The following is a 17,519-nucleotide window of genomic DNA, read 5'->3' as shown; positions in this document are numbered from 1 at the left end:
CTGCCAGGATTTCTTGTATCTGCCTTTTTCAATTTCCAGTTGGTGGTCGCTTAGTCTGTACCTGGTGAGGGTCTGTCTCTGTTTTGTGTCTCTGATGGTCGTGAGGTAGTCTGCCAGTTTATATTCTCTTTTTAGGGCCCGGTAACATTCTAATCTGCTTTGGCTTTCGGTTATTTTGTTCCAATGTTCCAGGTAGGTTTCTTTGCATTTTTTAATGATTTGGTTCACTCGGATTGGTGTTTGGACGGCTGTGTTGGTCTGGGGCTGGTCAGGGTCCGGCTGAGTCTCTCCACAGATGCTGAGTATTTCCGGCATTTTCTGTTTTTAATTTTAAAAAATGCAAGTCTTTATTATTATATATATAATAAAAAACAAAAAGTAGACAAGTCATCCCGATGCAATTGCAAACAGGACCCTGGGGAGACCGAGAAATGTATGGTGCAGCTCTGAGCAAGCAGGCCTGGACTACATGTCCCAGGAGCCTGGAGCGGGAGCTGTGTGCAGAGCGCCGCTGGTGGCCGCGGCGGGAACAGGTGCCGCTGGCCGCGCATTGCAACAAAGTAATAGCGACAAGAGTATCGAAGAGTTACAGAGTCCCAGCTGGGAACCCGTGAGGGGGACAGAGAGTAGTTACAACAATCTCCTGAGGTAAGAGCGACCGAGGACACTCTGTATTCGAAGCTGGCGAGGGGCTGGTGAACAATGTAAAAGAAACAATTAATCTCGGACACAATCTTGCACTCCGCTCAGTGACTTCGAAGCTTTTTTCTTAGCGGGCTGCGCTCTTCATTTGTTTCGGTGCGACCTGGATCCCAAAGATTTCTTTCGTTGCACCTCACAAACGTCGCCTTTTAACCACAGACAAGAGGTGAAGGGGGGCAAAGTTCGGAGGGCAAGGCTTCCTGACTCCAATTCTCGATCAACAAATGCATCTTTAAATTCGGAGGTTTTTTTTCTGAGCAGGTGAACTTTTTGTTTTAATTGGAAGTTTTTACAAATGACCAGTTAGCTTTGGAAACTTGGCAGCCTGAACGGAGGAGTGCAGGGTTAAAACCTGTTGAGGTCGATTAATGTGCTTCATGGTTACAAAAGGGTAAAAGGAGCAGCAGACCACTGTAAATAACGTGTTGTTATCTGGACGACAGCTGTGTTAGTTATAACGCTTGGCAAGAAACCAGAAATGGTTTTAATTGATCATAGAATCTTGCAGCACAGAAGGAGGCCATTCGAGGCCCTCGCCCCTGTGCCAATACAAGTTGACCTGTTGCCCAATGGCGGTTCAAGAAAACCAGCAATGTGCTGCCTGATGGCATTTGCAGCACAGACGTGGTTAACTTCATGCCAATCACTAATTGCATGACAGATAATACTTCAAGAAAATATGGTATTAATAGGCACAATAGGTCTGGCAGATACCTGTATAAGGGTGACAAAGGGTTTTGACCCGAAACGTTGACTCTATTTTCTCTCCACGGATGTTGCCTGGCCTGCTGAGTTTTTCCAGCATTTTCTGTTGTTATACCTGTATAATAAAGGTGGCTTTACCATTTTGTTTGATTCCACCTAATATATAAACCAAACAGAAATCTACACAGGATGTGAAACAATAGCAGCTTTGAGAACAGAATATATATATCAGATGAGCAGCGTACCAGGATTGATCCTGTGTTCCCAAATTAGAAGGGAGCAGGTTAGATAGGCTCAATGCTCGTTGCCTGTTCATTATGTTCTTTTAAAAAAAATTTAAAAAAATGATCCTGGAAATTACTGGTTATTATAAAGAATAACATCTGTTGTAACATGTACGGTCTTTACAGTTTAAGTCAAATAAATAATACCCCGACTGTGTTTAGTGCCACAATTTTGAACAATGCATGGAATACTCTCGCCACCCAATTCTACAAACAATCTCGAGTGTTAAGAAAGTAAGGCACTGTAGGTGCATAGTTTGCAGTGGTTCTTTAGTCACACTGAAGATCCCTCACAGCCACTTTGTCTCACCCATAAGGATAGTAAAAAAAAGGAATACGCCCCACTCGTTCTGCTGACTAAACAAGATACCCTATGCAACTTACTTAATTGCATGAAAATTGTTCTTGAAAGTTTCTTGCCCTTGAACATAATTGAGTGAAAGTCCTGAATAACTGGCCTTTCATTTTAAATAATATATGCTTGGCTGTTCGCTTTCCACGGAAAGACCTTCCCTACTCCCAGTAACTCGGCAACTAACCTATTGCAGGGAATATTTCATCATTTTTTATGCTTATCCTTATAATCTTCAATCCTTTACCTAACAAGATATTTATCCAGCTCTTTTGCTAAAGAATTAAGCTTATGTGATATTTAGCCACAAGAATTTAAATGTACGTTTTAATTTATAGCTGCCAGAGAGTTCTGAGGTGTGGTTCACATGGCCTGTTGAGCATTAAAGCACATTCTGCACTTGTCATGTTTAGCATTATAGATTATAGGTGGAATTTAATGCACACTTGCACAAAAGTTTGCATTTCATTCATGCAGAGACATCAGTTCTGAAATTAGCAGCATAAAACTTAATCATTTGTCAAGTCTGGGCTGCTGGCCATTTTATATATCATTGTAAACTGCTAGTTGGCTGTAGTGAAGTTGAATTAACAGAGCCAGCCAAAAGCAATAGGATCTGTTTTTTTTACAATTTCACATTGCATGACTGCACTTGTCTTAGACAAGTATTGTCATATTATACTCCAGTGCCTTCAGAGCAAACAGTGTTTATCATAAAAACAAATGTTCATGGCAAGAACCATCATCTGAGGAGGGAGATTAAGAAACACTTCTTAAAAACTTTTGAATAATTTAAAACTATTTCACATAACTCCTCTTTTAATTTGTAATGATGGTTTTGGCAAAGCAAGCTGGTAGAATACTGCTTTAAAGTCCTGCCACAGATTCCCATTCCGCAAACACAAAATGATGGGCATGGACTTGCAATTGGCTAATGTCTAAAGTGTGCCAGATCAAACGTTCAGTAGGTCACAGTCTTCTTAGGCAGTCCCTCGGAACCGAGGATGACTTGCTTCCACATTAAAAATGAGTTCGCAGGTGACTGATGAGTCCAATGCGGGGCCTACAGTCTCTGTCACAGGTGGGGCAGACGGTGGTTGAAGGGGCGGGTGGGTGGGGTGCTTGGGTTGACGTGCGCTGCCTCCGCTTGGCTTCCGCTTGCTCCCGGCGAAGAGACTCAGGTGTTCGGCGCCTTCCCGGATGCTTCTCCTCCATTTTGTGCGGTCTTGGGCCAGGTATTCCCAGGTGTCGGTGGGGGTGTTGCACTTTTTCAAGGAGGCTTTGAGGGTGTCATTGAAGCGTTTCCTCTGCCCACTTGGGGCTCTCTTGCCGTGTCGGAGCTCCGAGTAGAGTGCTTGTTTTGAGAGTCTCGTATCGGGCATGCGGACGATGTGACCCGTCCATTGGAGCTGATCGAGCGTGGTCAAAGCCCTGATGCTGGGGGTGTTGGCCTGAGCGAGAACACTGACTTTGGTGCGCCTGTCCTGCCAATGGATTTGCAGGATCTTGCGGAGGCAGTGTTGGTGGTACCTCTCCAGTGCTTTGAGGTGTAGGTCACGGTAAACATTTGCTACCTGAAGTTCATCCATGGTCATGTGACAACACTTCCAACTGAAAAATAACCAGCACATAATGTGTGGTATGAAATGGAGCTTATTCCTTGATACAAAAGAAGTGGATTATTGGTCTGAATCTTAGGTGGAGATTGTCAGGTCTTTGTTACTTGCAGACTCCACCCCCTTGAGACGCTATGTTTTAGCCAGGTCTTGTATCTGCTTTCCAGGGGTGGGGGAAAGTACAAAACTGGCAGTTCAGTAAAATGGGTTTGGTAACGAGATCCTGGCAAACCACATTAGGACCCAGCCACTGACCATAACTGAGAACTCTATCCCAAACCTGCTTCCCAGAGAACACTGAGGCAAATGGTTGGGATTCCTCGTTGTAATAACTGAGATTAACTAACTCAGTGTGGCCTGGGATTGAAACTTGAACCCTTCTCATCTACACAGCTCGGTCCTCTTGTCAAGCTGTGAATTTATGCATGACCCATCATGGGAAGATGATAAAAAAGAAACTGGAAATCCTGAAATAAAATGCTGGAACTACATTGCAAGTCTGTTGGTATCTGAGAAGCGAAAGGAGAGATTAATATCTTCTGTGTGGACCCCACAACCCAAGTTGGATTTAAATTTAAAAAAACCTTTCCTTTAAATTTTGTGAGTGCTGTTCTGCTTTTGCAATATAAATTGATTCACTTCCAATAAACTGTGAATGTATGGTGGATTGAAATGTATCAGCTTTTTGATGGTCCTTTACTTGGCATGCAGAACGGCATATTTGTAACAGATCTAACTAATTAGTATTCACACGGGCATAATAAGGTCATAACTGTTGTGTTTTTATGGAAGCTTTTAAAATATCAATTCTTATCTCAAACCTAGATTGGTGTTTATTAACTGTTGCACTGACACCTCAGTTTGCACTGGATACACACTTCAGCTACTGGTAGGTTTGTTAAATAGCTGTAACATCCTATACTATTGAAATTAAATTGGTTGTTAACTCCCCGGTCCCATAAATTAAAACGGTTCAGTTCACGGGTCATTTACTGAAGACGCCGAACCCTTCTGACCCTCGACCTTCAGTAGAAGCAGACAGTATAAATGCTTTGTGCCTCCATAGTTCCAAAGCAATACCCACAGTGCAACTGGGCCATGAATTAACTTTGTTTGAATGTGGATTTATTTTGAGGATATAAGTTATGCAGAAAGAGATGCAAACTCAATTGCCCAGTGTTGGCAAAACAAAGCTTAAAGGACTGAATCGACCCAATTGTCCACAGTCCTAAGGAGTGTTGTCCATAATCATGTGTTGTGCAATAAAACCACAATTACAAATCACTTTGAGAGGGGAAATCCATTATGCAGTTTATTCAGCTGACTTGTTCACTGTGTCAGTCATATAATGCCCAAGCTAACAGCTGTTGAAATCAAGAACATGTCTACAAAGTAAAAAGTCAAATGGCCTCTTTTGGTTTTGGTTTTCATCAGTTGACGTACACGATTCCCTGACTTAGAGGTCTGACATGTGACCGTAACCAGTTCTTACGAGGTTCCTGAGGGCAGCCTGAGGTGTTCCCAACCTGTGCTCGGCACTCCAATCATGGCATAGTCTAGATTGGTAGTTCTGAGTGTGAACCCGCATGCTGCCACTGTGAAACAACATGCTAAGAGTGGCAGTGCATCAGTGTGTTTAGCCACATCATATCTGGTTTGTTGAACTCGGCATTGAATTGTTACACTCCTCTTCCAATCTTGGTAGTGTGCAGTTTCATTATTGTGATCTTACATTTGAAGTGTAAAGCTGTTTCTCGTTGCGGTAAAATAGACTGCCCATCAGGTCTATTCCCATGTTCTACTTAGTAGCATGGTTTACTTGATGCTGCATCTTCTTTATAAAAAAAAGTAAGCACGCCCTCTGAGAGAACAGATATGTGAAACTCTTGTGTGTTTACTTAATGCAGGATCTCTACCTGCTCCACTGATGATATCAATGCTTGCACCGTACAATATGAGAGCAGTGATTGAAGATAATAGAGAACCACTCATCAATGGTAGAGAGCTGAACTTTGTAGCTGATTCTGCAAGGTGTCTAGTTGTGATATTGAGCATTGCAGATTTCACAGACTGAAGTCAATTCCGCACCTATTCCACATTTAAGGAGTGATATAAAGCAGCTTGTAGTTTATATATTACATACGAACATACAAAATCGACAGGCAGGGGAAAAAAAGCAGCTGGTCCATCAAGACTGCCCCACACCCTGATCGTCTGAGCATGCATGAATCATCAGAGCCAGTTTTTCCCGTCCACTGCATCTGGGGAATGCTCAGTTCCTAGGCGCAAAGGACAGGAAAAGTGGGAAGAACCCCCCCCCCCCCTCCCAACACCAGGTGTTTGCCCCCTTTACATTGCCCAGGGACTTCTGGATTACCCTGTGGGTAAAGTGCTTGCTTCTGCAGCAGATGTAAGCAAAGAGCAGGGGTGGTAATGAGGCAGGAGAGGGTGCAGCTGGCCTTTCTACCTCATTTTCTCCCCCCCCCCCCCCAAAATGCTGGAAGGGTGCCCATTTTGAGGGGTGTCCAAAAAAACGTAGGGCATAGAGAATCGGAGATGGACAGACAACGAAGACCAAAGAAGGTAGTTTCCTTTATCATTCAGGGTCAGCAGGATGGGGGTCAGCATGAGAGGCTTCATTGCGGCTGCTTTTGGATTGCAAAAAACATTGCCGCTGCTTCAGGCTTCTCAGGGTTGCAACAGCTGCTGTAGCCTTTTCCAGATGTAAGGCCCTGCGGGGGGACGAGTCTGTGCCTGGATTGCTTTGGGTCTTTGCTATTGACCTGAACCCACAAATACCGGCAGATTCACGTCAGGGCAGACAGAACAGGCTTTGGATACGCCTCGACTGACTCGCACTCAGGCGCAGGACGGAACAGGAGAATTGACCCCATAGCATCCAACGTTCTAACTAATCCATAGTAAGGGAAAGCTGACTCACTTCCTTGATGCACAACAACATAGAAAGTATATGGATATAATAACAGGCTGTCTGATCGGTCATGATTCTTTCCCATACGAAACAGCAAATAATTTTATGGCCTTAATATTGTCTTCAGTTGTAATCAAGTTTTTATAGTGTGAATACATGTGCTGAACGAAGCCTGGTACCTGACAGTTTATCAGTCCGAAAGCTGATTTTATTTTTTGCCGCAAACACTTAGAGCATCTGAAATAAATATTGGCTGCCGTACAAAATGGCTTCCACAACCTTAAGAGGATACGATTAACTTTAAACCTGAAATCCTGCAGAGTTTAACTCGAGGGAAATGACTGGAATATTAAAATCAGTGAATATTTTGTCAATTATGTATACATAAGCATTAGAACTTTACAGCACAGAAGGCAGCCATTGTGTCTGACAGCTCTTTGCTAAAGCACTCCAAAACTAATCCCACTGCCCTGCTTTCTTATAGCCCTGTATCATCATGGTGAATCTATGCTGCACACACTCTATGGCTTTAATCTCCTTTGTATAATGTGGTGCTCAAAACTATGCACAGTATTCTATCATTAACTCTTTGCCATGTGCTTTTTGCCCTTATTTATAAAACCCAAAATGTCACTGGCCTTTTTTATTGGATTATAAAAATGTCCCATTTCACACTACATTTTGTTTGTGCCTGATTTCTGAATGCTTCCAGTTGCAGAATGCACCAAATTCTACTTGACTAAGAATGATTGTGCATTAAAAAGGGGCATTACCGCTCTTATTCATATTGAACTTATCCTGTTAACGGCTTTTTTTTCATGTGGATAAAGCAGACCTACTTCTGATGTAATATCCACAAAACTTAAACTGGATCAAAGGTTACGCATTTTATAAATGGTTCTATTTGACCTCGAAATCAAATGTGATGCACAAGGTTTTCTTCCATTGTTAATGTCACACTTGACATTGATGGGAAGAGCTGCCGTAGCCAAAAAAACCCAAGCACTCATTAGCGCTGTGCACTGAGAGCCCATCTACAGTCTGTGGAGGATTCAATGATGTTAGAAACTTGTATGATATCCAGTAGTCTCTGGCTGCAGCTCAGTTTGGTATACAGTGCATGGCTCTGAATGTTTTTGACGTTGTGGGTAGGGATACCACGATTATGCTGCAGCTTTGAAACACAGTATTATTTTGTTGTGATATTGAGCTCTGTGCTTGGGCAGTACTGCATGGGTAGCCAAAGAAAACACTGCAACTTTGGTCCTTAAGGGGGAAAAAAAAAATCCTATTTTAAATTGGCCTTTACTACTTTGCTAATGTTTCAATCACGTTCAAATAATTTTGATATTTAACAATCCAGAGATGGGAAAAGTGCTGAAGGGGTTAATGCAGCTGCACCGACATTCCACTGATCACATTGTGCAGCAGGATGAGAGGCTGGTGCTGGGAAGTCCTACCTCAGCAAAAAAAAAGGTCTTTGCAACTTGCTGGCCATAATTTGGACATATTACCAAAAATCTGCAGATGGTAAGTATATTTTGTCAGGGGACCACCAAGATAAGGACACTATAGTGTTTTGTTGAGAAATATTTCCTAAGAAGAAGCCTGTGGGGTGTGCTGAGAGAGAACCTTTTGTAAACAATCACTCTTTTGTCGTTTAAAAAACCCTCTACTTTTATCTTGCCTCTGCTCAGTACAGTCCGTTTCTAAGTGAACAACCTATTTTCCACAGAATTTTATTCGCCTGACTCGATATTTAATATTGTGCCTATATTGCGATTAAATGTTGTGATACGCACAGTGTACGACATAAAATGGCTTTGAGTTTGTAACTTCTACTGCACTAAAGTATTTACTAATTATTGCAGTTACACTGCAGGCTTGATCTCACTTTGAGAGCACTGTGAGTGGAGAGCATTGAGTTGTACTGCCCCACTCACATTGCAGTCTGGTCAGGGGAAAGCAGAGTCCTGTCAACGATGGTGTCCTGGCATTGGCTGAAAAAAATATGAACTTGCAAGAGAGCTGAGTGAATGGTAAGAAATATCACCGCTGGTGTGCTTTGGAAGTTTAAAATTCAACGTTTTAAAAAAGCTGACATACTGTGAAGCCTAAGTGTTGTAAGATTACGTACAGGATAAGTGACCTGAGCTTGGCTTGGTTTTGCAAAAATTGCACTTGTGCTACACATTCTGCATCTGTGAGATGTAAAAATTGCATTAAGTCAGTGCAAAATCCTCAGTAAAACTGGTCCATAAGTGAAGCTGATTGTAATCACAGTATAATCTTCTGGTAAAGCCCATTGATGCACTTCTTGGCAATTGGAGAAGGTGGTAGAAGGTACCTACAGTATAGTGCTAAATCTTTCGGTAGGGGTGCTTCATCGAGAATCAGTTTACAAAGGCAGCAACACTGAGACTTTGAAGTTAAGTTCTCTTTGCAGACCAATAAATGCTCTTGTTTCTATTGTAGTGATGCCTTGCCAGGAAAGGATCATGAGGCCCTTGTGCTTGTCATGCTGGTAAAAGGGGTTAAGCTTTCTAGGAAGATTGCTACCCTTTTATCAAGAGCAAATGTATTTTACTCTTTCCGGATTGTGTTCTTTTTTTTCCACTTGGCTCATATGACGTTCAGGATGTGGCCTCCCTATCAACTAAAACCTGCTCTTTCAGAGGGAGCCACTGTTGGGAGTTTCCAAAAGTGGCCTGTACAGAGAAGAGATACAGGGTTTCTTTCCTTTAAACTTCTTTGAAAGCTTCAAACTGGTAGATGATTTCTATAACTATTAAAATGACTCTGTAAACGCTGCCTTTAAATTTGGTTTCAAACGCAGGAATTATTCTCACACAAGTTTTATCCTGGTCAGGTCTAATGATGCTTTGCACATCAATCAAATCAAGAAGTGTGCACAGAATGAAAGGCGAGTGTGACACTTTTCAACAGTTGGCTCATTGGCAGCACTCTTGCCTGTGAGTCAGAAGGCTGTCGGTTGAAGATTACTTCAGGGACTTGAGCACATAATCTAGGCTGACCCTTGAGTGCAGTACAGGAAACTTTGTGATATACGGGACCGGCGTGTTGCCGATCTATCAAAACTACCGGACATACAAAGTTAATGTTGAAGCATACGGAGGTTTTCATCTCCGTATCTGACAACAAACACTGTTGCTTAGCAACAGCTTCTAAAGAGCCGGCTGCAGCTGCAAGCGTCTCTAGCTGAAGCTGTTGCTATAGCTACAGACCTTGCAGTGGCTGACTGGGGAAAAAATAAAGGAACGAGATCTAAAAAAACCTTAAAGAAAACGGCTCCTGATTTTTGCCATTAGATCGAGTATTCTGGACATACAACCTCCGGATAAACCAAAGTTTCCTGTATCTAGAAGTGCTACAATGTCTCCTGGTGCTCTGGCCAACATTCAGCCACCAACCGACGCCACCAAAACAGATTAACTGGTCAAGCATCACATTACGGTTTATAGGACCTTGTGCACAAATTGCCAGCCACGTTTAACCACACTTCAAGAATAATTCATTGGCTGTGAAGCACTTTGAGATGTCCTGAGGATACAAAAGGCACACTATAAATACAAGTTCTTCCTTTACATCCACTGGGCACATATCCAGCACCACATCAGGAATTGTGTGAGGGGAAATGTGTAATCAGCAGAATACAGAAGAAAATTGCAAGTTTTACAGTATTATTTGCAATAGAACCATGTTGTGCAAACAAGTCGATAAGGAGCATTATAATGAGCATGCACAATTGTCTGAGCATTTTGAAGTGCATCTTAAACAGGAAGCAAGACGTTGGGCAAGGTTCCTGTATTGACACCACAGTATTGAAAGCATAGATCCCGCATTCCAAGGTCAGCAGGTATGGTCAGGGGAATGACCAGTTCTGATGAAGGGTCATCGACCTGAAACGTCATCTGTTTCTCTCTCCACAGATGCTGCCTGACCTGCTGAGTATTTCCAGCATTTTCTCTTTTTTTATTTCAGGAGGCAAGCATGTGTTAAATAGATGGCGCTGTCAATTGAGCAGATCGCTAGAATCTGACAGTGGGAATATAATTGGAACAGTAGAGTCTTCCGACATGATGATGATGATAATTCTGGGCGATTCAGCTTGTTTAAACACTGTCATTTTCACCGCTGGGTTCTGTTTAGGCTGGAAGAGATGCATGTAATTTTGAGTTCAGGCAGGCTGAACCTAGTTCCAATTGAGTGTAAATCTACAGCACAAAGTCGCCTGCAATTCACCACTAATGAGAAATCCCACACAAAGGCTGTGAGCATGTCTCATGGAAGCGAGCTCTCCCTGATGTGGGGTATTTGGGGGTGGGGTGGCGGGTGTGATAATAGAGGGGCTAAAGCGCAATGTTGCGGCAGCTGTACTCTGCAGTTAATCAGTGTCATAGCTCATTTAGGAGTACTTGGTACTGAAGAAGGTAACTAACCCTCAAGTTGCCTTCCCACTTTCCCCCTGAAGACACCCTCATTTCTGGGGTACAATTCCCCAGGCACTTACACCCCTGCAGCACCTTTCTTCCTGTGTGAGCCTGATAACAAGAACTTGCATTTATATAGCGCCTTTAACGAAGGAAAAACGCCTTAAGGTGCTTCGCGTAGTGGGGGTAGCTTTGCCGTTGTGCGATAATGTAAAACGGGTGAAAGAAAATCGGCAGCATTCAGGAGCGATGTGAAACGGGTTGCCGATTCGCTATCGCCCGTTTTACATTATCGCACTAGGTCAAAATTGCCCAGAGTGAATGTTGGCCGGCCCTTCAACTATGCATCCATCACAGCCAAGTCTAATCTGTCCTAATATGACATTCATATTTGCATTCTCCGGATAGTGATCAGGAGAGAGAACATAGATTTGTTCTTTCCTTTCCTAGCCTGTGAACATTGAAGTTGATTGTTATGCCACTGTTGTTGCATTAGTTGAGATCTGCTAACTCTGCACAGGCCTGGAATCGAACATTGGATCTTCCTATTGGGCCTTTTATTAAGGGATGAGGGAAGAGAGGTAGGGATAGGCAAATACGTGCTCAAGCTTAAAGCCAGTTGAGATGGTTTCAATGAGTGCTCGATGAACCCATCATTTAGAAATCAGTTTAAAGATTTTATTCTTTAAACTCCTCCTTCTGCATCACGTATTTCTTTTAGATTAAGTTCAAACCCTCAAACTGCCATGGTGAGGTTTGAGCTCGCATTCTCTGGATTCTTAGTCCTGGCCTCTGGATTCAGTAACCTGTCCTGTTCTGTTTCTCCCAGACTAAATGCGCTAACTGATTCTGAACACGGAGGCATTTTTATTTTCTGGAATAGGAGATGTACTTGTGTAAGTAAGTAAGGAAGGATGAAAAAGGTGAGGCCCGAGTAAATCAAAAGCAAAATATTGTGGATGCTGGAAATCTGAAATAAAAACAGAAAATGCTGGGAACGCTCAGCAGGTCAGGCAGCATCTGTGGAGAGAGAACCAGAGTCAGCGTTTCAGGTCGATGACCTTTCATCAGAACTGAGTAGATGTTCAGTTGTACGCAGCATAATTGACGCTTGTTGAGAAAATGTACCAGGGAAGTAGGGCTGTGGTCTTATTGAGACCAGTAACTGTAGGATGCACAGTGCAGCTGGTAAGACCCTGTTATGTTGCCCAACTTGAATTACAATCTCGCCACCACGAGAGTTTTGCGTATATTTGCTTACAATTTTTTCATGTGTTTACGATATGGGCATTTGCAGTGCAAAAAGTATTACAATTACCAAGTATTTACAGCACAGAAACCAGCCATTCGGCCCAACAGGCCCATGCGGTGTTTATGCTCCACACGAGCCTCCTCCCACCTCTCTCCATCTTCTATTCCTTTCTCTCTCTCGTGCTTATCTAACACCCCCTGAAATGTATCTCTGCTATTCACCACAACTACTCCTTGTGGTAGCGAGTTCCACAGTAGCAGTAATTTTGGATTAAGCTGTAATTAATTTTTGTTTTTAATCTTTGACTACTTTGAGAAAGTAAAAATATTATAATTGGGAAAGCGACAATAGTATTTCATTTCTGATTACTCAAAGGTGTGACTGACTGTGCCTTTAGAGCTCATAGTCATCGATTAGCAATGAGCGAGAGGTGAGGCAGACATGTTGAAACAATATTATGCAACAGCAGGAATGTTCAAACACGAGTCGCCCGTTGACTTATTTGTCTTCCTGTATTTGTCTGGCTGCGTTAACTTGTTAAAGTGGATGTGTAGATGCATGTTTTCGTGAACAATTCTTCAGTAGACTTCAAGAAATTTTGTAAGTACTTTTTGACTTTAAAGTTCTTTCATTTCTGGCGTCAATTTTTAAAAGCTTAGCCACAAAATCTGGGGTAACAAGAATAGTGGAGAGAGACATAAAGGTGAAATGTGAAATCGAACTTTTAACAACTTTGTCATTTGTTTTGATAGTTTTCACATCAGTGGCTCCATGGTACTGTAATGTCCAAGAACATCAGTTTGCAAACAAGTCCAAGATTATTAAAACCAGAACCACATGATCTAATTAAAAAAAAAAAAAATGATTTCCCAGTTTTGGCTGACCTTGAATGTGGTCTCCCTCAGGCAGTGGGGGAAGGATAGGTTTCTTCATCTCACTTGAGACTAAGAAAAGGATGGAAAATTAGGAAAATAAATCCTTTTCCTCATACGAGCTAATGGTTGACTGGTGAGCCTTTCTGTGCGGTTGTCTGTAGGTTGGGCTCCTTTGCAGTGGAGGCCTTGGCATAGATAATTTTTTTATGACCTCTCACAGCAGTACGTTCACCTCAGTTTAATTTGTGGTGGCCTGTAACATTTTAATTTTCTAACATCAAGATCCACCCAAACAGACTCTGTGCCAATTCCTATTTCCTTCTTTTCAGTGTCTTTCTTCCTGTAGCCTGGTTTCAGTAGTTCCAAAGGTTCGTTCTGTTTCTGCCTACTCTTTTTATATCCCATAGGGATTGCCATCTGTATGCTACTGCTTGCTATATCTCAATGATGACCCTATCATGAAAAGTACGCTCCACTGTAGCTAGTTGGTCCTCCAGTCTGGCAATTAATTTCTCGAGGGGCTCAATTAGTCACTTCACTTCATGCAAATGTACCCCTCCCCCAGACAATTTACATCTACGATGACCCACATCTTTCATGCATAGTAAGCTTCTCAATTCAAGTGTGTGGCAAAGAGTGCTTGGTTTTCAATAGTTTCGATTATTACTTCCATAAACTACTCCTCCCCAGCTCTAACTTACTCTGTCCCACTTTCTCAAATAAGAAAATAAACCTGTAATGCACAATTAGCTATTTACTTTACAAATACAATCTTGAGGGCCTGTTAGAATGGATGTCATTTTATGTTTGTATGGTTTTCTTTTTCTTGCAGTTTGTGGTTTAACCTGAAATTAATAACACCATTCATTTTTTTTTAAAGAAGTGTATTTTGAATGCTGGGCTGTCTCATCCCAATTCCAAGCACACTTGGGGCTATACCAGAAACCTGGCCATAATTGCCACTGATTTAGCAATCTTAATGACTGTTTTGGAAAATGGAAAACATTGTCAACTTTTTGGCTTTGTCAGGGCACATTGAGGCATAGGAAATATATGACAAAGGTGTTAAGAGTTTGGAAGTGATTACTTGCTGGACATATCCAGCTGTAGCATGTCAACTTTAGTGGTTGGTCAATCAGCTGCCTTCTTACACTTGGTCTCTTGATCCTTGTAGTACGTCTGTATGGGTGAAGAATTAAAAGTGGCGATGCATTCGCAGGCTGGGTGGAGAATTAGGTTATAACACTGTCATCCTTGAGACTGGCTTGATATAGAGCACACTGATCAATTGTAAAGGGGACTTTGATCCTGACTCCCACGGCTCCAAATGAAACCCAATTCCAAGCACGCATGGGACTATACCAGAAACCTGGCCATAATTGCCACTGATTCAGCAATCTTAATGGCTGGCTTGGAAGATGGAAGTCACTCAGTAAGGCATGCTCAGGTGGCACTGAGGCAGATTATTGAGAGATTCTGTGAAAAGTGTAGTATGCTACCACTGTTCTCTGCTGTATCTTAACTGTCTGCTAATATTGGGTTCAAAGTTCTAAAACTGAATATACCTCACATTGAGCAGATCTCACTTTGATGAAATAAACATTATTCTGCACTTGTTTTTCATCTGTCTGTTTCTTGTAGCCAGATTTATTATTTAGTTATGTTGTGCAAAAACACAAGCCTCCATTTTAAAAAAAATTGTCACCGTGCGCATTTGAAATGCAAATCTTATTTAAAGGTGCGGTTTAGACTATTCAGGAGCAAGAACAATAGATTAACTGCTACAACTGGTTCACTGCGCTGAGAGTCTTTTCAATGCAACTTTCCTGTGTTTTTTAATACCGAAGAAATTAAAAAATGCAGGACGCTTGCAGTGACAATCACATCATCATGCCCTTCCCTCTGCATAAAAATTATTAAATGCTTTGCCATATTGACAGTGTCTCTTTAAGATAAGGGACAAACCATACAAAAGCAGAAACGACATGCTTGATGTCCTGCCAACCCGCAAACAAAACTACTAAATAGGAAACACATTTTTCTCCTCGTTGCTCACAGGGTGTGTCTTCCCTCATGAACTCGAGAGACTTAACCCAATCACACTCTTTTTAATTAGAAAACATTTGAGGAGGCTTTTTTTTGCTTGAGCCCCCAGTACTTGTTCAGCTAACTAACATACAGGTAGTTAACTTTGAGCACAGGTACAGATTTTCTTATTTTCTTTGTTCCAGTTTTCTCTCATCCACCAGACGTGGCTATTCGGGTTACAACTTAAGAAAGAGGAAAATGGTAATGTCCTTATCTTCAAATGTGCACAGCTCCTTCTGCCTGTGGAATCCTGTCCCAGTGTTGTCCCATCACAGTCCTGGATGAGCAGAAATTTTCTCCAATTAAATATTGGGAAGACCGAAGCCATTGTTTTCAGTCCCCGCCACAAACTCTGTTCTCTAGCCACTGACTCCATCCCTCTCCCTAACATCTGTCTGAGGCTGAACTACACTGCTCGCCACCTTGGTGTCATATTTGACCCTGAAATGAGCTTCTGACCACATATCCGCAGTATAACAAAGACCGCCTATCTCCACCTCCATGATATCGGCTGTCTCCGCCCTTGCCTCAGCTCATCCGCTGCTGAAACCCTCATCCATGCCTTTGTTACCTCTAGACTTGACTATTCCAACGCACTCCTGGCCTGCCTCCCACATTCTACCCTACGTAAACTTGAGGTCATCCAAAACTTGGCTGCCCGTGTCCTGACTCGCACCAAGTCCTGTTCACCTATTACCCCTGTGCTCGCTGACCTATATTGGCTCCTGGTTAAGCAGTGCCTCAATTTCAAAATTCTCATCCTTGTTTTCAAATCCCTCCATGGCCTCGCCCCTCCCTATCTCTGTAATCTCCTTCAGCCCCCCAACCCCCCGAGATATCTGCGCTCCTCTAATTCTGCCCTCTTGAGCATCCCAGATTATAATCGCTCCACCATTGGTGGCCGTGCCTTCTGTTGCCTAGGCCCTAAGCTCTGGAATTCCCTGCCTAAACCTCTCTGCCTCTACCTCTCTTTCCTCCTTTAAGACACTCCTTAAAACCTACCTCTTTGACCAAGCTTTAGGTCACCTGCCCTAATTTCTCCTTATGTGGCTCGGTGTCAATTTCTTTGTCTTATAATACTCCTGTGAAGCACCTTGGGATGTTTTACTATGTTAAAGGCACTATATAAATACAAGTTGTTGTTGTTAGTCTGTCCATTGTATAATCAAAGCTCATATGCATAGATGATGATCACCTGCTGGCCCAGGGTTATTGGAGCTTTAGGCCATGGGGAAGCACTGGTCTTGCTTCTTAGCTGTTCTGCACAAATTCTCCAATATTCTCTTTTCTCTAGTAACGTTGAAAGTTAATTCTGTGAGACATCTGCCCTTTTATTATTGTCACTCCCTGCACCCTATTATGCCAGTGCCTTTGCTCAAGTTTCCACTGACAAATCCTCACTACAGTGGAAAGTGACCCGTTCAGTTTTACCCACAGTTAACCTGGTAGTTTCTTTTTATTTAAAACAAAAGTTCTAGTTAATACGTGAGTCAAATTGTTTTTGGAAGCCACCATACTGGCTTGTGTTTGCTGGGCATATTTATACAAAAATATCTCTTATTGCACATTGCTAACTTCAACCAGTTCTGTATGGGATTTCAATCATCTCCATTGTATGTCAATACAAAATCCTTTTGTTAGGTTTTCAGTACACACCATATGAAAGATCATATGTGATGCTCATTGCCTATATGTTTTTTGCAAAGTCTGGTTTCATTGGATCTTGGCAAAGTGTCTTAATATGGGACGATTTGGAGCAACTATTCTTGCTGTGCTTTGAAGATATGAATATGATAATCGCCTCACTGTAGTGAACTCTTTCAAACCTCATGGTTGGGAGCATATATATTTACCTCTTGATCTAACTTCGGATATGGACCTTGTGGAGTTTTAAAAAAACATTAACAAGCTTCAGTTACTGGAGTTATATAGGGCCCTGGTGAGACCACACCTGGAGTATTGTGTACAGTTTTGGTCTCCTTACCTAAGGAAGGATATATTTGCTGTAGAGGGAGTGCAATGAAGGTTCACCAGACTGGTTCCTGGGATGGGGGGATTGTCCTATGAGGACAGATTGAGTAGACTGGGCCTATATTCTCTAGGGTTTAGAAGAATGAGAGGTGATCTCATTGAAACATACAAAATTCTTACAGGGTTTGACAGGGTAGATGCAGGGAGGATGGTTCCCCTGGTGGGGAGTCTAGAACCAGGGGTCACAGTCTCAGAATAAGGGGTCGGCCATTTAGGACCGAGATGAGGAGA

At 42.3% G+C, this 17,519-nt stretch overlaps 1 protein-coding gene across 2 annotated transcripts in view; it reads left to right on the top strand.

The window, feature by feature from the left end:
- The first annotated feature begins 450 nt into the window (after positions 1 to 450).
- The window catches only part of tmc6b (transmembrane channel-like 6b), a 125,396-nt gene continuing 108,327 nt past the window's right edge, over positions 451 to 17,519 (top strand). The window contains exon 1 of one of the 2 annotated variants that reach the window (XM_085963736.1): positions 451 to 963. The gene's annotated coding sequence lies outside the window, so the exon portion shown is untranslated. The remainder of the gene's footprint in view (positions 964 to 17,519) is intronic. The other variant, XM_085963735.1, reaches the window with a different exon arrangement.

This window comes from Somniosus microcephalus, chromosome 21 (genome assembly GCF_052327205.1).
Source record: "Somniosus microcephalus isolate GS21.2 chromosome 21, FLI_Smic_1.0, whole genome shotgun sequence".
Classification (NCBI taxonomy): Eukaryota; Metazoa; Chordata; class Chondrichthyes; order Squaliformes; family Somniosidae; genus Somniosus; species Somniosus microcephalus.
This window is presented reverse-complemented; position numbering and strand designations above follow the sequence as displayed.